The sequence below is a fragment of the Sparus aurata genome, chromosome 13 (assembly GCF_900880675.1).
Source record: "Sparus aurata chromosome 13, fSpaAur1.1, whole genome shotgun sequence".
Classification (NCBI taxonomy): Eukaryota; Metazoa; Chordata; class Actinopteri; order Spariformes; family Sparidae; genus Sparus; species Sparus aurata.
Window position 1 is genome coordinate 7086905 of NC_044199.1, and position 25175 is coordinate 7112079.

Sequence of the window (25175 nt, forward strand, 5' to 3'; positions counted from 1 at the left end):
GCTCAAACACCAGCGCCAGCGCTGTTGAGCTGTTCCACGGGAAGAACGATCAAGTTTCCCATAATTCAGTACAGCACACTCAATTATGTAAACCAAAAACGAACAACAAAAAAATCTCAATGAGTGGATGAAACGGTAGGGTGTCAAGTGCAAAAATACACTCAGTGCAGATTCAAAAATGTAAAAAGAGCGGTATGATAACGTATGAAAAGTCTAAAACAAATGAAAAGAACCAAAACAGTGATCCCAACCCAGTGGTCACAACAAAAATGAACGCTCGGCTGGGAGTCAAAACAGACTAAGATTCACTTTAAAATAGTTTAAAGTTGCTCCAACTCTCACCTCTCTTAAATCAAGACTGAGGACCCGTCTGTCTGCCACTGCTTCTCACTGAAGCGATTTTAAGGCTTTGAACTGCACTGTGACTTTTATCATCTAGTCTTGTCTCTTTTTAAACCTATTTTATTTTCGCTCTGCTTTCCTATTTCGTAACTCGTTTGAATGTTTTGTTTCTTGATGTCTTCCTACTTGTTTTTAATGTCTTTTCATGTCATGTTCAAGGCACTTTGAGTTGCCTTGTTTCTAAATTGCGCTATACAAATAAACTTTTCCACTCATATTAGTGGTGAAAAATCTGGAAAGCCACAACATGATCTTTTCCTAACCCTAACCAAGGGTTTGTGCGCCGAACTTAACCGGATTACAAGCGCAGTTTTGACATTTTAACATGAGGAAACATTAAAGTTAAAACATAAATGAATGTAAAGTCGCAACTGAAAGAAACGTTGGTTTGTAACATAAAGAAACTTAAAGTTACGGCTGAATGTAGATTGCAGAGACATGCTCGACATAGCCATCATATATTCGTGTTGGTGTTCCTTAAAGAATACATCGAATGTAGAAAGTAAATGTACCCGCTCTGCAATGTGTTTGACTTGTAACAGTAAAGAGGAATGGATGCTACGCGACTCCTCTGTTCTTTGACACATTGCGAGTGACAGAAGACAACTTGCCGAAGTTTAAACGGAACTTTTAAATTACATTTTGCAGAGTAAAAGCCCCCCCAAAAAACAAAAGATGTCCTCCGCAGCCTCTTTGCATTTTTTGGGCAACGACGCTGCTAATCCGTTTAAAAAAGACAGACCGAGCTCCGGTTTTAATAAAAGGTAGTCACATAAACACAGTAAAAGTTTTAGTACCTGCAGGTGCGCCGCTGATTTAATAAGTGATTGCAATAACGCCCCCCCCCCAGAAAATAATAAAACAGAAACCAGCAGACGGAAGTAAAACACACAAACCTGATTATTAAATTAAAGAGTGGAAAGATTAAAGCTGCACATGACGGCGACACCTGTCTGTGTAACACCTGTCTTATCAGCCTTAATCAGCGTGTGAAATCACTGAGAGATCTACCCCGTTTACCCTTGAACGGTTTAGCGGCGACTTTGCTTCAGGCAGGATTCTGGTTTCAGCTACAGCACAGAGCCTTTCTCCAACTGTACGAAGAGACAAGCGAATCTACAGCCCGGCACACTGTACAACTCGTTAAAGACTTGCAGTTAGAACATCAGCATATCTTTTAACAGCCCAAGAAGGACCGATCGGCCAATCGGTTAATGCACTAAAGTGGGGGGTTTTTTTCGCGCCAAATGATTGTACCGCGGGTCCAAAAGTGCCATAATCACCCCATTGTCTGCTACATTTTCTCCAAAGTTGTTGATGAGTAAATCGGATGAATGGATGTTTCCAGCCACGGGCGAATAATCCCCCAGACAGTGTAAACATTAGCAAAGATGGCTCTGACAGGACGGCGATCCTGAAGCCATCAAAGCGCTCTCCGGCTGGCTGCTAGTTAGACAAACTCAGGTGACAGCGAAGATGTTTGCCTCGTTTATGAACCATTATGCGTAAAGAGAGTTTTTTCTTTAGGGTTTATCATGTGCTAAGGTGTGTGCTGGCAGGATTTCTTTCAGTCTAAAGATAAAGGTAGAAAGTACAGTGTATTTCTTTGGGTGCTGCTGGACACAAAAAAAAAAAAAAAAAAACATCCATGGCAATCATCGTCCTTTTGGGATGGTGAGAGGAGCTGACTAAAAATACCTCGGCTGACTGCGAATTCTGGCTTTCATTCTGGCATCAATGCAATCTCCCATCTTTCTTAATTTTCTCTCCCTTCACTGTCAAACCTCCGTCCAGCATTTCACTACAGATCTTCACTCGGTGCAGCTGCATACAGCCGGCTTGCAGATACAGGCAGATGCTAAAACATAAATGTTTACCTGAAGCCAACAACACAGGCAATGCATGCTCTATGTTTTTTTTCTTTTGTTTTGCTTAAAAAACGTGGCAAAGACAAATATGAAAACAGCGGGGGAGTTCATATAATCCTCTTATTTGTCTGCGTACATGTGTCTACATGAAACAATGGCGGCTGCTTTGACACCTTAATTAGCTTGCATTCAGGATGACAGTTTGCCTTAATGAGGGAGAAAAGCTGCCAGCACACTTTTCATGCTTATAGATGAGAGGATGCTGTTGACACAGGCAGCGAATGAGTCAGATTTCGTCACGGTGAGCGTTTGCTGTTTGCGACAGCGCTCCGACGAGATGAAGGGAGCCTCGGCTGGGAGTCAAAACAGACATGAGATTCACTTTAAAATGGTTCGGAGAGGTCGTCTGACTGGCAGCACGATGTTTCAGTCCATGTTAAAAAAATATGGGGATGTGTCACGGTTGGTAACAACATACCAATATATTCATAAATGCCTTTTTTTGAGTGAGTTTGACTGACATTTCCTTAAAATAGTTTGTGCCTTGAAATTGCCAGATAAATCCTGTTGTATAACTTCTGGTTGTACAGTGGCCCTGAAGTGCAAATCACAACGCCAGATATGAAAACACAACCGCAAATGACTGAACTATTTGCAGTTGTGATTTGTGTTGTGTGATTTTGCAAGTTGTGTTTTTCCATTTGTGGTTGTGTTTTGTGATTTTGCGGTTGTGTTTTGTGATTTTATGGTTGTATTTTGCAATTTTGCAGTTGTGTTTTGTGATTTTGTGGTTGTGTGTTGTGATTTTGCAGTTGTGTTTTTCTATTTGTGGTTGTGTTTTGTGATTTTGCGGTTGTGTTTTGTGATTTTGCAGTTGTGTTTTGTGATTTTGCGGTTGTGTTTTGTGATTTTGTGGTTGTGTTTTGTGATTTTGCGGTTGTGTTTTGTGATTTTGTGGTTGTGTTTTGTGATTTTTTTTGGTTGTGTTTTGTGATTTTGCGGTTGTGTTTAGTGATTTTGCAGTTGTGTTTTGTGATTTTGCGGTTGTGTTTTGTGATTTTGCAGTTGTGTTTTGTGATTTTGCGGTTGTGTTTTGTGATTTTTCGGTTGTGTTTTGTGATTTTGTGGTTGTGTTTTGTGATTTTTCGGTTGTGTTTTGTGATTTCGTGGTTGTGTTTTGTGATTTTGCGGTTGTTTTTTTGTGATTTTGTGGTTGTGTTTTGCAATTTTGCAGTTGTGTTTTTCGATTTTGTACCTTCTATTTCTATTTCTATTTTTATTGGCTGTTGTGATTTGCACTTCAGGGCCACTGTATAATTTAGACTTCACCAGCTACACGGCCAGTCTTTACATCTATACCTGTGAGATCCCCGCGTGATCACTTCTCAACATACTTGACTGGCTCATTCTGGGTGCATTGATTATCGGTGCGAGCGGCTTGTTCCTTCCTACCTGAAATAGATGTTTATCCGCTTGCCAAGGCTCTCCCCGAAAAAAAAAACAAAAAACGTCTTTATCTTTATCGATTCTGTTAGTAAATCCCTTAACAGGAAACATACATTTAGGTTTGAAATGAGAAAACGGTGTCTGATTGAACGTGAAAAACGAACTCGGGCCGCGGGAGAAGCGCCGCTCTGCTCATAAAACTTTGAAAGTAAGTTGTAAGCCATTGTAACATTTTGCTGATGCAGAGTAGTTTCACCGCCACCCAGCTAATAAAAGTTTGATCAGGCCATTCAAGAGGAAGAGTAAACAGTTTTGTTACAAAGCCTCTCCCCGGCCGACAGAAATGACACATGGTTTTACATTTTACTGGCAGACGCAACGCCACATTTATCTTTCTTAGCGACAGAAGCAATTCAAAGACCTTTTGATGTTCTGAGATGGAGGAGAAACATTTCCTTGTAGCCTTATTCTGTCACAACAAGAGCGGCGAAAGCTGCACTATAAAGGCGAACTAAGCATATTCGACACAAGCGGCGGGGATAAAGAGTGTAAAGGGGAGGTCTTCATGAATGATTGAAGTAGGGAAGGCTGCCCCCTCCTCATAACTGCTAAGTATAGAGGGATCTTAAAACACACACACACACACACACATCATATCGTGTAGTAAAGCTGGGGAGTTTTTTCAGAGTGTTGGCTCGGCTGCGTTGAACTACAGGCTGAACTCTGCCTCGTATTTTCTCGTCTTTGTCTCCCTCTCTGTCTGCGCATTGGTCAGCTTTTTGACCGTCTAGAGCTCCTGCCTGTCGGAATATCGAGTGAATGTGGGGAGCGAGAATGGAGAACTGGGTTAGACCAGAGTTTCTCATACACAGATCAATACGGGATCAATGTGTCCAGGTTGGAGACCTCACAGAGGTGATTACAGAGGAGCAAGTAGCGCTACCGCACCGTCCTCCTCTCGAGCCTTAATTGGGTGTTTGAGGGAACGGAGCAGAAAAACTGAATTCCTAAGTGCAATTTGCGATAAAGATCAATAAATGCAAAACTGGAAGGAACCAATTACAGTGTTGCATTCGTTGGTCGTAAATTGGGTTGAATTCTTTTCGTCTCTGCGTCTGAAATTCCCTGAAATATCAAAGATGAAATCGAGATTTGATTGTGAAATTGCATATTTACGCTCACGTGAGTACAATCTCAAAGTTGCAACTAGCTTGGGAAATGCATACTTTCTAATTATGCAAACTATGCAGTTGTGAAGCGTGCCGGCTAAATTAGATTACTGGCCTGACCAGACTGTGAACATGAAAAAGATGATTAAAAAAACATTTCTCTGGATAAAAGCCATAGAATAGATTAAACAGGTAGACAATTTATCTTGTCGTTGTCCATGCATGGAGCAATCTTAGCCTTAAAGGAAACATAATGAACTCATTTTCGGGTTCATACATTTATTTTGGGGTTAGACGTCAAGAGGCTATGGGAGAGACTTGTGGCTTTTTTAACTTTCGAGACCCTTGACACGTACAAAAGCCGATAACACACTGAAGGAAAGCATAAAAGGCCTACTCTTAATACACGACAATGTAAATCCAAACAAGTTAAATACACTTCAATCAAAATATTCACCCCACCCTAATCAGAAAATTGACTGTATAGGTCAACTGCGCAAGCAGCTTATCAAAACCTGTATTTACATTTACTGGTAGGCCATCACCTCGAGGGGCTGTAGTAATTATCATGGCAGCAAAGACGTCAATAAGCCAAACTGCAATCTTTTCTTAAACCTAAGCGGATGGCGTTGTTGCTTAAACCCTACTGAACTGCGACCGTACGACTAAAGTCCAGTATGCTGTGTCATGTTGGTTTTTTTTGATAGGACCGCTTTATTGACAGGACAGCTTCAGAGATGACAGGAAACAGGAAGAGAGAGAGAGGTGGGCTGATACGCAGTAGGCCACGACTCGAGCCTTGGGCGGCTGCAGCGAGGACAAAGCCTCTGTACGTGGGACACCTCCTCTACCGGCTTAGCTCCAACCCCGACGTCATAGTTTTGATTTTTCGACTGCAATTGAACTATTCGGCTGTTAACACGAGAGGATTCATACATTTCGCTGGGCGGGAACAAAAACATAGGTGTGGTACAAACAATTGCAGAACTAAAGATCCTTTTGTTTTCATGTTAATATTAGAGATGGCGTCAAATATCCGTTCAGACACAAGCTGTAATGAAATGCAGAAATTCTGGTCGTTTGATCGGTATCCAGCCGGGCACGTCTTATTGACAAGTTGACAGAAGTGACAACCCTCGCCAGACTTTCGAGTCCCCATATAGCAACACAGACAGGCGCTGTTCTCACCTGTTTCCATCCGCCGTTAGAAAATCACACCCTACCGCCAGCCAATTTAAATTTATTGTGCTTGAAGGACTCCAATCAAGTATAGATGTACTGTAATACGCTGGCATAACCAGTCTACTGTCAGAACAAAGCGATCGTGATGTGCTCCGCCGGGTTCACAGAGCGGGTGTCACGCTGTCACATTTAACCCCTCACACGCCGGCGAGACGAAGACAACGAAGGCAAAGTCACAAAGAGACAACAGATGTGTACATCCGTGGAGGTCGTGTGGCGCCACTCGCGGGCCAGAATGTGTTTTGCTACGGGCTGAAAGAGTGATGGCAGACGGAGCAGACGTACAGCCGGGAGCCGATGGGGAAATTTAATACAGCGCGTTAACTCTGCACCTCACTTAAACTTAATTCACTCCAGCGGATCCAACAAGCTAAAAAGCAGATACCATGCCGCACGCTTAAAAGGTTATGCGTGTAACTGCATTACATCGCAGCACACTGAGGCTGGTTAATTAGAGCTACAGTAATTCATAAATTAGAGGTGGTAATTACCATGACAGGATGAGATAACTGTTATCTTATGCTGAGCAACGGCACCGATACAGTAAAACGCCATTTATTGTCCTCGGAGTGAATGTGTTCAGTGAAATGTTTCTTCCTCTGTGTGAACATTTAGAAGAGCACACTGAAGGTCTCAGTGGAAGCCAGAGGTCTTGAGAGTGTGGAAAACTTTCGCCCCGCTCTTAAAGTGTCCTCATGCCCCCTCACATTCAGCTACGTAACGTCACGCCATCACTGTCGCTGACATTTGGAACTGTTTTTAAGGGCAGGAGCTTGAAGTGAGGACACCATTTCCGAATGCACCCGTTTATTTTGAGATTTTGGGGCTATTTTGCTTCATTAACACGCCAAGACGGGTGGAATTGAAAGGTCTAAATGCACATATAAGTGTTTATTTTAGTTCAGATTTCTGCTGCGGGAATGTACGCACAAGGAAGAAGTAGAAAATAGTGAAACTGAGACTTTATCCCATCCCCGAGAAGCAGCTGGCAGCACGTACACGCCCAGATCTTAGCCAGTGCCCTTGGTGAAGGGCACTGACTAAAGGATGAACCTAATGTAAATGTTTTTTTGGTGGTGGGGAACACCGGGGGGAAAGCCATGCAAGCACGGGAAGAACATGCAAACTCCACAGAGAAAACTACGAGGCAACGGTGCAAACCACCGTGCCGCCACTGAGCACAGATTAATTGCATAGCCCAATGAAGTAGTGATAATTAGTTAAAATGTTTCACCTCCATTTTTTTTCTTGAAAAATGTATGGAATTTTACAATGCATACCTTCATAGTCTGTTTCCCCATAAGGCTTCCACAGAGAGGTTTGTTCATAAATCATTCAATGCCTGTTTGACATAATATTTCATTCCTAAAAATGTGGCAAAATGATTTTGTTTTTTGTGGCTGTTGGCAGTATTTTGAGATTCACGGCGTAGCGAAAAGACAAATCCCAAATTCCCTCCATTTAGTATCACCTTTGACTCGACTGTGTCTACTAAATTACAGTAGTAAATATATAAATAAAGCAGATTTCTGTTCTGGAAATGTAACTGTAAAATAGAGAATGCCTCATTTTCAAGATTAAAACTTGAATTACAAAGAAATGTCTTAATGTAAGTAATTAAGACAATTCATGGTGTTCACATTTTTACCTTATTCACTATAAAACAGAGGCAGCCTTTTTTTTTGATGCAGAAAAATGTGACCTGGTATGAAACTATTAAAACAAACCTGGGTGTGTGTTTAAAACTAGTCTATGTGTCCTGACGTAGAATGCATCATTTTGCTGCGCCACATTAACACGTGTTTAAAAAGACTTGGCCCTCTAAATCTTTAAAGGATTATCATTCTGGATGAAGTATGAGCATGAACAGGTCCACAATTTTTACAAGAAGTGCTCTTACATTATAAATTGCCCTCGATGCCTCGCGCAGCTTATCATTTTATTGTTTCTCATCGTCGTTCTTCATACTGCTGTTTTCTCTTGCGTTTGTTACGCACCCTTTATTTTATTCTGAATTCGGGGCGTAGAACCCGCACTTTTATTGTCTTCAATTGTCGTATTCCTGTTTTTATGCTGCCTTGCTGCAAAAAGAAATTCCCTCTCGAGGCACAATAAAGATCTGAATTGAGCGCCTCAGCTCGGCTGCTCATTTGTTTTTTTCTCTACATAATGAAAACATTAAAGAGGCCGAATAAGGTTTGCAGAAGACTTCCAAAATTACGAGGCGTGTTTTCGGTCCTGAGGCTCAAAGGGCGGCCGGCAGTCGTTTCATGTGTGACGTTTAGAGCGGAGGCGCAAACTCGTGCCTTCCATGCATCCATGACAATCTCTCAGTCAACGCGGACTAAGATGACAGAGTGAGCAATCATCAGGGGAATCCTCCTCAAGATGGCAACAGACAGCCTCCTCTCTTCAGTTGCATATCAATGGAGTCATCAGTGAACACTCAGTGCATGGAGAGCGCGCTAATAAGATGGGACAAGCCGCACTTGAGGCAGGCCCCTGATTGACATCAATCTCCTTATATCCAGGGGCTTTATTTCCTTATTATTACGGAGAGCCACTAGACAAGCAAATCAATAAGCAGCTTCCGCTGGGCTCAGATACGCCGCCTTCAGATCACTCTACATGACTCCTTCCAAGGTCCTCGGTGGAGGTTCGAGCTCATGTATTCATCCCAATACCACAGTGAACATTTCCCGGAGCGATGCTCGCTGCAGATCCGCGCCACGTGCAGATTCTACGCTTGTTTATATAAGGCGACGAGGAATGACTCCAGGAAATAATGGGGTGAAACTGATAAATGATTCCATTAGTAAACTTAATGAGTTGATCGCTTAATTTGGTTTGCGGGTGTGACAGGTGGATGGAGGTGGGGGGAGGGAAAAAAAGAAGATGTATAAGAAAAGGGAGGAAAATGGAATTAAGTGAGCGCCGGCTGGAAGAATAAGCCTTTAACAAAACAAAACAAAACGAGAAAAGGTCACAGTTTCATTTCTCACACTGTAATTTCCAGTGGACGGCAAGGAAAAGTGCATCCATGACTGTGCAGACGTTCCAATTTCCCTTTCACTGTCGGTCTGTTTTTGTCGGGTCGGGTGGGCTGTCGGCATATTGAGATGAGACACACTCTTATCCTCCATCTGCCCTTTGACTTCATTGAGCGGAACCATAACTTTTCCCTTTCATTTATTACGGCCTGTCTGTGTTCCGGTTCATTGAGCATTGTCCTTCAGACGGGCTTTAAACAAACTGAGCCTTAATGGCGCTGGGAAGCTCATAAGACCTGACCTTTAAGCTGGCGCAGAGGAAAAACAGAGCTACCCGGCATCGCTATTTGCATGAAATCTACTGTAAAGCACTAAAGCTGCAGGGGGGTAAACGGGCCAGCCCTTAAACAAATCTGAACCCCGCGCCGACGGCTTGAATGCCGTGCAATCTGCAATCATTTTCTCTAATGTTTCATTTTGTTTAGCTGAATCAATTTGCATCTTCCAGTGCCGCAGCTGTCCCTGATTTGTCTCCTTCGTAGCCCTCCTCGCTTTTCACCTTTTTATGTTCCTCTTCTTTTTTTCATTTTTCCTTCCCCGAGAAAACTAAAGGATGAATGAGCGCGTGTCTTGCGGCATTAGAACGACATCGCCTTCTGTAATCACGGCAGAAGCTGTCTCGTATAGGAGTCGGATCCTTGTTGCATTTCAATTTACCAACGCGCTGCATCCTCGAAAAATACTTGCGAGGAACGTCTCTTTTCACGCTTCATTTCCCCCCATTAGAGTCATTTATCTTTTCATTTTCTTTTCATTTACTCCATGGTGGAGTCAATTAAGAAACGGAGCTGTGGGTGAAAGAAAACCTGCGACTTTTTAAATCTTGAGTGGATTATGCGCTGTGGTAAATTTGCCAAATGGGTTTTAAGAGTAGTCGTAAAAGTTCTGGATTAACAAAGTCATATTCGAAAACTACAACGGCAATAATACATCAACGTGTAGAGGAAGGAACGTGTAATATACCCCTCAGTGCAGGCATGCTATACTTTCTTGTGAGGGTACAGATGGTGCGTCTCGCTCTCCTCCTGACAGCACAGACATTATAGGTGAATTTAAAAAGCTACCTGATTGATGTCACACTTTCCACATCTCCTCAAATGATTCCTCAGCCCCGTAACAATTCCGCCTGCTCGAGGAAAATACTGCTAAAAATCCACACCGGTGATTTTAAAACCTCATCTGTGTGCTTGTCACCGATTGACACGCCCATATGCGCCATTACACTTGTCAATAATCGTGTCATGGGAGCGGATCAGTCACAGGGCGGCACACTGAGGCTGAAGTAGTGTAGGACTCATTTCGGCTCAAGAACTCGCTTGTTTTCTTTATCAGGCGGGGAAGACCATCTGAAACTAGGAAAATGGAAGTGTCAACACGAGCCACCCAATCGCCAGAATGAATGTTGGCAACGTGCAAAACCGCAGATAAGTACCTTACATTTCTTTATGTTGCTTTTCTTTGGTTATTCTGTGTTCAATTTTCAGGTTTATCTTGTGACAACGCCGTGCATCTGCCCTGGTTAGGTTTAGTCACAGAGGCCACTTGGTAAGGGTTAGGAAAGAATTATGTTTTTGCCTTCAAATACCTCTTTTGGTTGCTACAAACATGTCTGGAGACGTCCTGAATTCTTGTTAAAAAAGAACCTGTTTTGATGAAAAACAGGTTTCATCAACATGGAACAAACATGGATGGAGAGGGCCCGACTTCCTGTCAGAAACATCCAGTTTTTCTGGCCACAAACACATTTTGAAATTGTCGAAAGGTCTCCTTAAAAATATCCTGCGGCATCACAAATATTGAAACGCAGTCTTGAACAGCACTCACTGGCTTGGCAGCCTTCAATCCTGCAACTTGGCCGCCATCCCCACATTTCACTCCGACAATGGGCTGAATAACCTACATCAAGAAACACTGTCTTTGTCTCCTTCTGTGTGTGTCCCTTGTGTTCGTGGTAATAAAGCTAATTTGAAAGGAAGCGAGTACTGTTGCAAGCACGGAGGTTAAAAGCCTGCGAGGCGTTGCACCCTGCTACTATAGTTGAGCTTTTATTGCGGCAGAAAGGAAGAACAAGAGACAAAGTATGAAAAGGGAAGCGATATGAAGAGACGTCTATAATATTTTGAATAAATCTAGAAATCCGTTGCCTCAGTCTTACACTCAGTGTGAGTCTTCCCCTGCAGAGTCACCTTCCTTTGAAACAAGCCTCCTGGCATGCACAAGTGAAACAGAAAACTCTCTCGGTGTCTCTTTAACGCTGACTTAAGATTCAGTGCAGTTTACCTTGTGCCTTAACTCTCAACTGACCAGCTGCCGCGCTTGTCATCCATTATATTGCGATGTATGTGCTGCCCGGTGCGCCCACACACGTACGGTGCAGAACGCGCTTTAAACCCACGACCGCGTATCTCATTCTCAAAAGCAGCATTCCTTTGCCCGTGACAAGTGGTGGACAGAGCGAGCCATTTAAAGAAAAGTCTGAGTCATGTTTCAGGACGATATTAAGGACTGTGCTTTGCTTTTCTTTGAAATTTCAGGCTGAACATTCGGTGCGATAACTCAAATTGTAGTCTGATCTCTCGCTTCAGGCCAGGTCTGCTCATTTCCACATGCCGCTACGAGGAGCTTGTTAGATAATTAAGACATGAATATTATATTTAGTCGGTAGTCTCTGACAGGGCTATAAGACACAGGGCAAAATCTTCGGCTTGCAAGGAATTGGCCGCGGGAATGTGGCTTCCGTGTGCTACGGCGTGGATGTAAATGGATTAGAGCGAAGAGGTTGAATTTACCGTAACAGCGCTGGAAGAAGAAGAGCAACCCCTTACCCTCACTGTACGCACTTACAGGATCAGTTTGAAAGAAGTGGCGAGCAGGCTTTCAGACAAAAAAAAAAAAAAAAAACGCTCTGGCAAGCTCACATCTGCCAGAATCAGGGCGATGTGAGCAGCACATTTTGTGCGCACTCCGCTGCAGCAAAGCGAGGAAAATAAAGCATAATTGGTCAAAGGGATTAGAGAAGGGGGGGAAAGGGCAGGGAGACGATGCGTTTGAAATTGTATGTTTTTCTGACACTTGATGTTTGAATCACTTTTGAGGAGAAGTCAACCAGGCGTGCGGATACAAAGCCGCACCATTAGGTTCCCTAGTCTTTGAGGGAGATGTTATTTTCTTCCCTCGTAACATGACATACACAAACTGGGAGAGAAAAAAAAAATAATCGGAATGGAGTGAGGATATTCACCCGAACACACAAAAAAAGTGTTTATTTTCTCAAACCGGAGCTTTCAGCAATGATGGTCATGGCTGCAAATCGTTTTTTTTCTTCTTGCAGCTGTTCAGTTGGAAACCTGTAGAAAACAGAGGTCTGTTTATGGCGCCTGATCCGATCCATGCAGAGTGTCAAGCAGAGTTAAAAGAGTGCAGCGGACTCTCCTGACAGCTACCTTTGACCAGCAGGTTTTTCTTCAAGGCCAGGTCTATATTTGCAGCACAAACCGCCCCCTTCACATCGAGTTTAAGATTCTTGCCTCAGGCCGCAGATCCAGAGCGCCTTGTTTTCGAGCAGAAAACTAATTTGTTCCCTGTCCAAAGACCCCTGATTAAACACATGCACACAATATTTAGCGTTGGAGAGATTGTTCTGTTGCCTTGATGTGTCCTTCATACTGTATGCAAAGGGAATTAAGAAAAAAAAGGTACTTCTGTTTTTGAACTTGTGTTGTTTATCTTGCGCCCCTGACCACAAGGCAAGTTTACCATCTGGGGAAAATAAAATGACCATCAATCCGTTTTTACAATTTTAACAATCAAAAACCTTCGCAAGCAGTTCAAATAATGTAATTGATTACAGCGCAGTCCCTTGTATTTTTCTAACTGCACCAAACCTCAGCAGTTTTTCAAATGAAATCCTGAAACAAGGAATGAAATATAAGTCACAAAAGATAATAAGCAAAATCCTGGAGGGAGCGAGCAGACAGACAGAGAGAGAGAGAGAGACCGAGAACGAGAACGAGAGAGAAAGATGTGTTTTCGGAGGCGAGGCATTTTAATATGCTGGCTGCATGTAATGTTGAAATTAGTTTTATGCGTTTTGGCAGGGGAGTGCCAGAGAGCAAAGCCAGGTGAGGGCCTGTGAGTATACAAGTCTGAAAACATAAACGCTGTAAACCAAAACACAAGCTGCCTATTGGGAGGTGAGGGGAAACAATATTAACACTGACAGTGATGGATGATGCTGCTTCCTGCAGAGGTCTGATAGATACAGGGCCCCTCAGAGCCGAGGAGCAGCGTGTTCGAGACTAAAAGGTGTATTTCTATGTGTGCCGCGCATAACTTTCATTTGTAAGAAAAAAGTGGAGCTGCAGTGCCAGCGTTGTTTTTTGCATGAAGACGGACGTTTCATTCATTTTTTTTTTTTTTTCAATTATATTTGCCAGCCAGACTGTTACAGTAAACGCTAGATAAACCTAAACACACATTCAAGTCTGAGTTATGTGCACGTTTGCAGATGTCCGACCTCCCAAACTCATGAATCGCCGCTCGTTCGGCTTATGACATCATCAGCCTCATTGCAAATACGCAATCAACTTGCACGTCAGGTATGTAGTTTTCTCGACCCCTCCTCCTTCTAAATTAATTCATTCGGTCCCGTAACTTTATATTATGTGTGGATTAGGTCATGCTTTTAAAGGTGCGATATGTAAGGATTTAAATCTTTAATTAAAGGTGCATTATGTAGTTTGGGGTTGAAATTTTGATCGTAAGAGAAAGTTCTCCATTGAGTTATATTTTCACGCTATAACAACGAAAAAAAAAACTGAGCTTAAAGGACAGCAACATTTCATACTGTTTTACTGTGTTTATATGTGGCGGACCCTGCCACCTTTCTAGCTTCAAGCAGTGTTCTGGGAACCTTATTTTTCTAGGAGAACAGCTAGTTCAGTTATAGGTAGTTATATTTCCTAGTTTGTATTATTACCTCGTTGATATTGTTAATTTAATTTCTTTTCCAAAATTACATAGCACACCTTTAACTAATTTATCAGCGGAATGTGAAAAATGTATTAGTTTTGACGTAGTGTCAAAGAAGTCTCAGCTTGTGTATTGTGATGCGAAGACGTCTACTGAAGTGAGCGTGGTAACCAGCTAGCCCCAGTGGTCAATGGCTCATGTGATCGCGGTGTGAGCTCAAAGTTAGGGCATACTCGAGTCAGCTGAAAGCAGCACTAGCTACACAGCTAACTGCACTAAGCAGCTAACAGCAACTACAGTAAGCAGCTGTTGGAGGTTACTCTGTTAATATGCTGCCATTTTTGTTTGGGTTATAAACTCAACATGTGGCCAATTCTTACATATTGTACCTGTAATTCTTCACAAAACAGTGCCTGTCTCTCCTAAATAGCCCAGTCAGCTCTGATTGGTCAAATCTGACAGGCCTGAGAAGGCACCTCAATGTGTTGAGGGGGCGGAGACTGCATAGTTGTGACATCACAACCTGACGGCTCGTTCAAATGCACGGTTTCTGAATACACACTGCGTGCGTTTCTCTGTGGATTGGGTGTTTTGATATTTTCATGGTAATTGTATAGCACCAAAACCTGCTTTATAATAAAAAAAAGACATGGACATCTCAATTTCTATAATCATCACCTTTAAAACTAAAAGCTTGAAACAGTAACCATGCTACAAACGATGTTTTGTTCGCACCCGGAAAAAATAACAGTCACGAAGGCCGATGGCACTCTATGATTTGTCACAGTAACTAGTGTGTTTACGTGTGTGTCAGGATGGTGCTTTCAAGTATTAGCTTTCCCTGGCTATCAATAACGTCACCGTGAGCATCCAGAGTACCCACAGACACACAAATGAAGCCCTGATCAGTTTATTGGCCTCCTCGGGAGAAGAAGAGCCGCTCCGAGGGGGGCGATCAACAGCCCTCCAATCCCAAAAAAAAACACATTATATTGTCTTCTGCTGCTACAGTCTGCAGCTCAAATTGATGTTGCTCTTCGACACAACACTTCCATTCAATATATCAGCCAGCCACTTGGTGGTGTTTTAGCTTTCGCGAGCGATTCCCTTCAGATTCCCCCTCACATATAGATTCAACTGTATGTTTACAGCGTGGGAAAAAGGTTAAAGGGAGATAAGGTCCTGGAGGATGAAATAAAACATGAAATTGTCAGTGATGATCAGGCGAGATACGACGGCTCTGCTAAGCTGCGAGGCGGATTGGAATAACTCTCAGAAGCAGAGGTCAGGCTGTGATAAGTTCACATTTTAGTGGCATCGTTTTTGTCGTGTTTGTGTCCATCAATGAATCAGGCACCCTTCACATAATTTGTCAAATATGTGATAAATGTCCCCATGCTTTTGCTGTTCCGCAGGGGAGAAATTCCGTATCCTGTATGGTAAATTTAACATTATATACAGGATGTGAAAAAACACATAAGCACAACTAGCGCTTCATATATCAAGGTATTCGACGCCTGCAGTCAACAGGTAACATGTCACTGTGGAATGGCCTCGGTTAAAAAAAAAAGAAAAGAAAAGATTTAATGACCATATTTACTTGTCATACCCCGGTTATTTCTGTTTTTATTAAACCAATCATCCACTTTACAGGACAAGGGTGTTTTACCTCAGAATAGCTCTTCCAGTAGCTGCTTCACATAACCACGAGTCGCTGCCTCTCGTAATGTATTGCTTTAATAAACTGCGGCTGAGAGCAGTGTACTCGCGTGTGATTGAGAGAGTGCAAATATTCTCGCTCTGATATTATTTAAACTTCTCACAGAGACAGAAGGGGGGGCCCGTCTGGTGGCGTAGGAGCAGGTTTTTATGAAGTGCTATACATTACCATAGCAGGTAATTGGAGAACGTCAGCAGAACCAATAAAAGTTGGAGCGCACCGGCAGATGGTGGGAAAACAAAACTCGGATGATGAACCGGTCTCCTGGCAAGCAGCTGTTATTCTTTGGACACAAACTTAACATCAGAAATGTGGATTTCATGCGTGCCCTCCGCCGAACACCGATCACCGCGCTGAAGTTTACAAAGTTGTTTTCCACCGGCCCCCGTGTAATAAAAAGAATCATCGCGGTTTATAAACTTTTTATTTTATTTTTTTTCCCCCCTCTGTGGTTTATAGCTTCACCAAAATTGGATTTCAAGCCTGGCTACCCTAAGAGGATCTACAAACACATGTGGTGCAAGAGCAAATCTGTGTGGAAGAGCAGCGAGGAAAGAAAATAATAAAAGAGTGAAAATTAAAGTGGTTTAGACTGAGTGGATTTAAGGGGGGGGGGGGCGGGAAAAAGACATTTCAGTGGCCGGTCATTCATCCCTCTCATATCACTGTGCATATACGTACATTTTTAATGGTGTGTCTGTTCCGCGCTCAGCGGAAATCTTGAGGCATTCATCAGTGGGTGTTTCACTTTCACCCCGTTTCATGCTGCTAAACTGTTGTGTGGGAGGCGCTGCTTCTATTAATTATAGATCCCTGCGAGCTAAAACACTGTACAGCTAATGAATGACTTATCTAATCCAAAACAACAACGTATCAAGAGACGACACACAAGAAGCGATCATTTTGTTTTGTTGAACATGAGATGTCAGCGTGTTCAAAAAAAGCATCTGAAACATGGATGAGGAGGACGCACACTTTACGCATAATTCATCAAGTCTCGCCTCCCTCTGCGATGGCAAGGTTTGTTTGTTTTTTTCTGTCACGCCTTTATTCAGCCATTTGGAACAGCAAAACACGTTTACTAAAGGTGCTGTATGTAAGAGTTGGTTGCCTGCCAAATCCATGCTCGGAAACAACGAACACAAGCTCGCAGCACCGGAGCGCTGGTGTTGTCTGCTACCAGACTTTCAAGCTAATTGGGAAAAATAACTTTTTGATTTCGGCCCTGGTTTAGTTGGCAACACACGTAGTTGCATGCATTGACCACCAGGAGCAAACACATCTTGAGCTGCTACTTTGTCAGGAGGAGCAAATCCAGAAAAGCAAATTTGGGATTTGAAAGTTCCACTGCTATCCATCGAAAACATTCAAAAATACTACTAAAAAAAATGGTACGGACAAAATTTGGCCAATGGATATATGTATTTCTGCAAAAACACAGACATGTTGTGACTTTACGTTTCTTTATGTTTGTAAGTTTACATTTCTTTGGTTTCCCTTTTCTATTCCGCCAACAAGACCACGCCACAGTTTCACGTTAAGGTAGTTTATTTAAAGTGGTAGAGGATTTTGGATACGAAAGGGGGGTCGGGGTTGTTGGATAAGGGAAGGGGGTCGAGGTTGGTGTGCTTATGGTCTGGTTAGGCACAAAAAACACATGTTGGGATGAGGGATAGATCATGTTTTGGCTTAGATTACTTAATAAAGTTTTAAATTATCCAGAGGTCTGTTAAAATACATCCTGTCGTTCCACACACACACAGATGTTGAAACGCAGTCTTGAGCTGCGGTCACTGGCTTGGTGGCCTTCATGCCTAACATCCCTTTCACCTCTGAATCTGAAAGTCGGGTCGTGCATTTTTTAATGCGAATGTCGTAGAAATGTCAATCGCAGGAACATTTAGCTGCCAAAGTGTGATCCTGATGGCTTCGTGAGCAGCACCACTGACAGCATCACCTCATCGAGCGTCCCTGAAAATAAGTGGTTTCTAAACCGGCATGCGTTTGTCTCATTTGTCACTTCACCATAATTGTCCCTCTCTCTTGGGCGTACCAAACTGAGGCTTAAAAAGAACAGCTGCAGCGCTGAAGGACTATATACTGTAGATTTATGCAGAAACTCATACTAATAGTTGTATGTGTCTTTTTATGCAAATCCGCTGTGACTTATTTCCATGTGAGGCATCTCCGATTGAACAGATGCCTTCTGGAACTGAGCTGAACTGAGGGAACTCTTGGATGAGCATTAATTGGTGGGCGAGCAGCAGCCCATACTTAGCTGACACGGCTCCAACAATGAGGGGGGGGGAACTCATTCTTTCATTTGGCACTTTCATGTCTTCTTTTGTACGCTCCACTTTGAACCCTGTTGAGAAGCTAGCGTGGCTCCTCAAGGTCTTTAAAGACAGCAGGTGGTCACAAACACCCACGCTGGCTCTAACCCTTGTGCCCGTTTGCACATGTACGAGCGATTCATCAAAGCCGATACTCCACATCTGCAGCTGTTTGTTTATTCGGCGGCGACGTGGCGAGATAGGGGGATGAGCGGCTCTTGATTTTTTAACATGCTGGAAACATTAATTCTCTTCAGCGTAAACACACACACGCACGAGTCTCGCTTTCAAGCGGCTGCGCCGTGATCATCCGTGTTGTGTTATTGTTTCGACTGAGGAATCAAACGTGTCAGCTACAAAACCGCAACGTGGCGCATTACAAGAGAAGGCTGATTTGCCCAAAAAAAAAAGAGAAGAAAAAAAGATTGTTGTTGCCATGTCATCTCTTTGTCTGCCGGGTAGCCTTGATTTCATACACTCCAGAAAAACAGAGATCGGGTTCTGTTGTGGTTTCTTTCGCCACGCATCCGTCCACAAGGAGCATCTCTCTGTACAAACATCAGTGTTTGACGATGATCTAATATCTGACCTGTTTTGCTACTGCTTTCCTGCTCGCTTGCTTCAATGGGGTGAATTATATTCAGTAATAAAAAAAAAAATCTGTGAATAGATCTGGCTGGAAAACAGAAAATAAAAAGCCTTTCAAACCGTACCTTTCGCACTTGATGTTCACCTCTGAGGTTTAAACGGGAAAAGTTCAGACAGTAAGCAAGAACTAAAAAAAAAAAAAAAAAAAATCCTGATATGGCGTCGTGTCCATACATAAAAATGAAAAAAAGCCCTTATCAGCACTGATGAGTATCCTCTGGCAGGTTTCACAAACATGACCCAAAAACTTCTCTCTTATCCCGTTTTCAAAGTGATGCGGACTGACAGCGGCAGTATCAAGCGTGAAGCAGGGTGAATAATTCAATGTAGTTTTTTAAAAAGGGACAAAAGACGAGGGGAGAGTGACAACTTGTCAGCGGGAGATAAACAGGGAGAATGAATAAGAGATGAAGGAAAAAAAAAAAGTGTGTGCCTGCAGACGCAGGTAACCTAGTGCCATCCACTATTCCTGCGACTTCCTTTTATATGTGTTTATCAGTTTACCCTTCCTCTTTTTATATTCCTTTTGTTGTCTTGTGCTTTTAAAAAAGAAACCCACTGATTTTTCTCCCTGTATGTTTTTTTTCCACTCGCCGTATGCGAGGCTGGAGCCGAGGCAGGGAGCTGTAGTTAAAAAAAAGGGGGTCGTGGGGGAGAGAGGTGAAAGATGTTTAATGGTGACTAACATTGGCTGTTAATGCCTTTGGCCACTATGTGACTCACTTTAGCTCCCGTCAAAGTGAACTCTGGCCAACGCGTCCAACGCGGCAGCCATGTTCAAGGCTGAGGGGGGACTTAACATGAACAAGACAGGAGGAGGGGGGAAAGGGTGCGGAGCGTGACCAGGAGGCAGGTTCTGTTATGATGTGACAGTTTATGGTCAGTGCATTTATCACAAATGTCATCCTTCATCACTGCTGAGTTGCACCACGTAACCCTTATATATATGAGGTATACAGTAAAGGTCTGGATGAGGCGTCAGTGAAAGGGAAAGTGATGTTCGAGTGTATGTTGTGTGGGGATTTGTTTAGGAGTGCTTTGCGGTGTGGGAGGAAGAAAAAAAAGATACAGGAAGTGTGTTTAGATGACCTCGAAGAAAAGTTTTTCAGAGGCACATATCGCACACTGTAAGAAATGTCCCTAATGTTGCATTACAGCTAAATACTGGCAGCTTTGTAATGTCCAAGAACAGTTTATTAAATGTAAAAATAAATTAAGGTACATTTTTAGGCATTTACCTTTTGTCCAAAGCGACTTACAGTAATTCATACGTACATTCATACACTGATGGCGGTGGCAGCCATGCAAGGTGCCGACCAGCACATCAGGAGCAGTTTGGAGGTTCAGTATTTTGCCCGAGGACACTTCGACATGCAGACTAGGGGAATCGAACCAGCGACCGTCCAATAACAAGACGCTGTCTCTACCCGTGAGCCACAGTCGCATCTTTACAGCATAACACTGCTAGCGGCTAATGATTTTTTAAAAAAGTGAGTTGAAAAAGTTGCACGTGTGACTCAAAGACAAAGTATTTTACTGTATTTACAGACAACGGGACATATTTTATAGATTTCATATGAACATTTATTTTATTTTCAGTATTCATACAGTTATAAAGGTGTTACTTTTTCAGCAGCCACAGTTTCTAACCCTCACCCGAGACTTCTCTCTTTGAACAAGAATCTATAAGAAATGTAAACAAAGCCGGAGCGAGCGCAGCATGCCGCCGTATGTGATTCTCTGCTGCTGTGTACAAACGCTTTTTTTTTCCCTTTTTTTTTTTTTTTTTTTTTTTCAATCCTCACTTCGCCGATTGTTTGCTCCCAAGTCATCTTCACTTCCAGCCTGGTGATCTTTATCGGGGCGTGCGCTGACTGCTAATCTCCCGCCATATGTTACTCCCCTGACCCTTAGGATTTAAAGGGCAAAAAAACATACCATGATTTCCCCGTACTGGACTTTATTAATCCAGAAACAGATTAGGTTAGGTTTGTGTGAAATCAGATATATATGTGTCTAACATCGACAGCATTGCTTACAGATTGAGGTTTAACCGGGTTCAGAGCGCCCCGCCGTCGGCACTCAGTGGTGTCTTCCGCACCCACAGTGCACCGGAGCCCAGCAGGGGAACAATGCAGTACATGTTATTAGCATCGTAATGCCAAGGTGAGAAAATGAAACTTTTGATTCGGAAAGCACCCACTGTTAGGGAATGATATCGGGCATGACACAGAGCACATTAGCACACGAGGTGCTAAAGTGTGTGAGGAGCCATCTCAACGGCCCGGATTATGAAAGAGTCATTATCTGGAGGATCAAATCATCCCCGTGTTTGAATTTCTGATTGAATTCCAGAAAGGCGGCACTTCTCATAATAACGTTTTGGAACAATTAGCGGGGATGGGCCTCACGGCTCGGAATGACTCGGAGAATTTGCTCCTGAACTCAATTTTTCATGCTGCTTTTCACTCGATCGTATGTGCGCAAGGTCCCTTCTGCACTCCTTCTCTCTATAGCAATTTAATGACCTTAAAAAAGCGTGATACCAAATGTCACAGGAATATTATATGTCTTCTAGTAGATATTCACCAGCACTGTACTCACATTTATCAGAGAGTGGGTCAGGTTTACAGTCCCAGAGCAAATCTGGTAAATGTGTACATTTCCTGGTTAATCTGAGTGGAAAAAACGGTCGTCACAGTAGTGCAAGGTTAAGCGGTCTGTAGCTCCATGGAAAATACAACCCCCGGTCTAATCCTTTAAATCTTGGCAGATGTACCAACGCAGGGTGGGTGGGGGGGGGGGAACATTCCGGGCAGCAATACTGGAAACAGATGCTATGTGATACGCATTCTCTCGTTGTTAAATGTTTGATTAGCTCAGCCTCCTGTGAAAAAAAAAAAAAAAGTCCTCCTTTCCACATTCGGTCACCTGATATTTGTCGCCATGTTTGGCAGGAATAAATTAAACAGACGGATAATTGCAGCCGCCGTTCGAATCATCCCGTCGTCCCTTTTTTTTTCAGTTCAGCCGCTCCGGAGATGGGGAAACGTCTTAAGTGCACATTATTGGATCTTTCAATTAATCTAATGTGGTTTGCAGAATGGAGAAAACTCAAGGCCCGTCTTTAACAAAAAAGGCCCTGAGATCTTAAAGGGACAACACCAGCCTGTGACTTTAACACTTAATTAAGAGAGAGAGAGCTGTTATAGCATCCAGTCGGTGGCGCCACCAGCTTGGCGCTAGTTACTGAGAAATAGTAATTAGTTCCAGTTACAGGTTACCGCATTAAAAAATTACATCACTAGTGACTTCCACCCAAAAGCAATGCATTATAAGTAACTTTCCAAATGTCTACTTTGAGCAAGCTACCATCGGCAATGTGCCTTTAGCTTCCACGTCAGCTTTTGTTACGGACGTACCGAACGTCTGCAGTGGTGGAGGATCAACTTGAGCCCATGGAGTGTTTTTTTTTTTTTTTCTTCAGCTCATTCTCCTCTTTTTTACATATTCACTGCAGGTAGTTTGAAAAAAAAAAAAAAAAACTTTCTCTGGCCAGTTTCCAGCTGCCTGCACAGGGTATCCTGCTAACCAGCTGCCTGAGAGCGAGGCGACTCAACCACAGAGTGGGGTTGCATATTTTTAAGTATTTGGAGTGCATGGATCTTTCTGGTGTCTTTAGAAATTCACTCCAATCCGAGCAGCCGCAGTTGCTCGGATTGGAGTGACTTGAAGTGAATAAAATATGTCTGAGTCTTTAGATATCCTGTCCAAGTTCCTCAATAGGTTAGACCGACACGAGTTTTACGAGGATGTTCTTTGAGTTTTTGCTCAAAAAAAGGGGGAATGGTGAGGAAATCTGCACATGGGGAAAGTCCACACATTTCATGGTACGTAGGTGGACTTTTTATCATCCAGTTACCACAAAATAATGTGCTAATAATGTGCAGTTTTCCATAAGCAAGTGGTAAATAGCTGGTAATGTCTTTAACACATTTCCAGGAAAACATCCAACTGGTTTCTTCTTAACGTCTGCTGATCACGCCATTTGAATTTCCAAATAGTTTTTCTGCCCAACTTCTGCAGATCAGCAGATTAAAGTACATTTTTTTCACCACCAACTGTCATTTCAGCAGGTCAGTCCAACTGTGGAACAATTTTCCTGGATACAACTTCACAATAGAGATTCAAGTCAGGCAATTTTCAGAAAATTGTGCCCAAGTTGGGCATGAAAAAGGGTTAGGGGTTGAGAAAATGTTCTCGCTTCCTTAAGAAGATAGACAGAAATTGTTGGAAAATGTCAGTTTAGTGCTGAGAAACCATTTGGAAGTTTCCCAGAAATGTATTAAAGAAATCACAGGCTGTTTATCAACTGCGTGCCAACTGAAAATTAGAGATTATTATTATCAAATAATATTGGCGATGTTGCTTGGAAACTATCATCTACTTGCAAATGCAAAACTTGACCTGTTTGCCGTCATAGTGCACGTCCAAACATCTCCTCATGAGGAATAATATGCAATTTAAACATAAACAGGAAGTGTATTCTGTACCTCAGCTAGCCAAAATGATTTAGCTTTACCAGGCTACACAGAAAATAACGCAGAAATTAGCCTTTTCGTTAACAGAGTACTAAGTTGATGAGGGTTTTATGTCATCCAGGTCATAGATCTAGGTGCTGTATCGCAGGCGACTGGACTTTCACCTCTCATCCTTTCAACGGAGCACTAGTCAACAGATTTATTGTGATTTGTTAGTCCCAACACTGGTCATTACAAAGTCAGCCAGCACCTGCACACGGCTCCAGATACCTGTCTGCTCTCGTCCTGTGGGGAGGTGAGTAAGCAAGCGGTCCAACACGTCAGCGTGTCAGAGCTGCGAGCGATGCCAACCACAAGGTTAAAAGGACGGCCACCTTTATGTGTGGCCGCTCACAGGGGGGCTATGCTAATTCTGATCTTAACTGAGACTGAAAGAGTTGTTGTTTTTCATTTTGTAGGAACATATCATCGCAGTTTCATCGCTTCTCCTGGGGGGAAAAAAAATAAATAAATCCTAGATTTGGACTGGCGTAGAGCCTGAGAGCATCAGACCTCGTGACCTTAATTTTAATATTCTGGACCCGAAATGCAAACGCATACGCACTCCTCCTCGCCCCTAAGGCAATGTTTGAGGTAGGTGTTTTTTCAAAAGGAGAAAATTAGAAATGAGGATGCAAATGTGCGGCGCTGATTGGAGGGATGATGCATCTAAATTTAATATAAACAAGCGCAGGCTTTCTGAGTGTTTGAAGAAAGAACGTGAGATTTATTAAGCCTAAAGTTGCTGGGTTCCCATCATCCGTAGGTCTCAACATGAGAAATTAAATAAAGATTGCTATACCTGCTCCTGCTAATCTAAGATATTTGCTCTCGTGAAAATCTCTCCTGTCAAAAGTTGTTTACGCCCCATCGGAGTTCATTAGACTGGTTTTGCAGCACTTGCCTGGCAATATTAAGATTTCCTGTGGCACTTTCCCTAAGCCACACAATCAGCCGCTCACTGCACTTCACTGTAGTTTCTTCAGTCGATGCCGTCTGCAATGCCGTATCCATCAAGCTTAGTCAATAGCGCTGATGGCTGGCTCCCTGGGATCGAGGTCTTTGGGTGCTTTGGATGAGGGACGTGTCCCACAGTGCCAGAGTGGTAATAAACTGCCTGTGAGAAGGTTCATCCGGGGAGCCGGAGCCCTGATTGGGATTCTGAACATACCAACGAATCACTTCTGCTGCTTAATATTATGTTGAATTTGTATTCATTTGAATTCAAAGGGGCGTTATGTAGTTTTGGAAACTGAATTCAGAATTGTATTATTCATACAGACTTGGAAATATTCATCTTCTCCCTAACTGAGTAAACAAGCTGCTCTCAGAGGAAAAATAAAGTCCCCAGAACCCTGTTTGAAGCTAGAAAGGTGGCGGGGTCCGCCACACATAAACATAAACAAAGTAAAGCAGTATGAAATTGCGTTGTCCTTCAAGGCGTATTCTGTTTAATCAGTCATGAAAACGCAGAGTTTGTTTAGGCATAAGAAGTAAAAAGAAGTCAGTCGATAAAGATCTTTCTCCTCTGATTAAATGCACCTTTAATTTAAGGTAAGATTTCACGACAACAGGTAAAACTGTTCTTGCTTTTTTACATTGCTCTGCACAATAAACATCTGCTCAAATGTATAACTACAGTAAAATTAATTAAAAAAGACTAATGAAGTAGTACTTGTTAAGTGGACTCACAGCAGTTAATTTACAAGCGAATACTAAATCATTGTTCATTACAAAACAGAGCAG

At 42.7% G+C, this 25175-nt stretch overlaps 1 protein-coding gene across 4 annotated transcripts in view; it reads right to left on the reverse strand.

Moving 5' to 3' along the window:
- LOC115594373 (seizure protein 6 homolog) overlaps positions 1-25175 on the reverse strand; it is a 127713-nt gene that overhangs the window by 54047 nt on the left and 48491 nt on the right. The window lies entirely within an intron of this gene.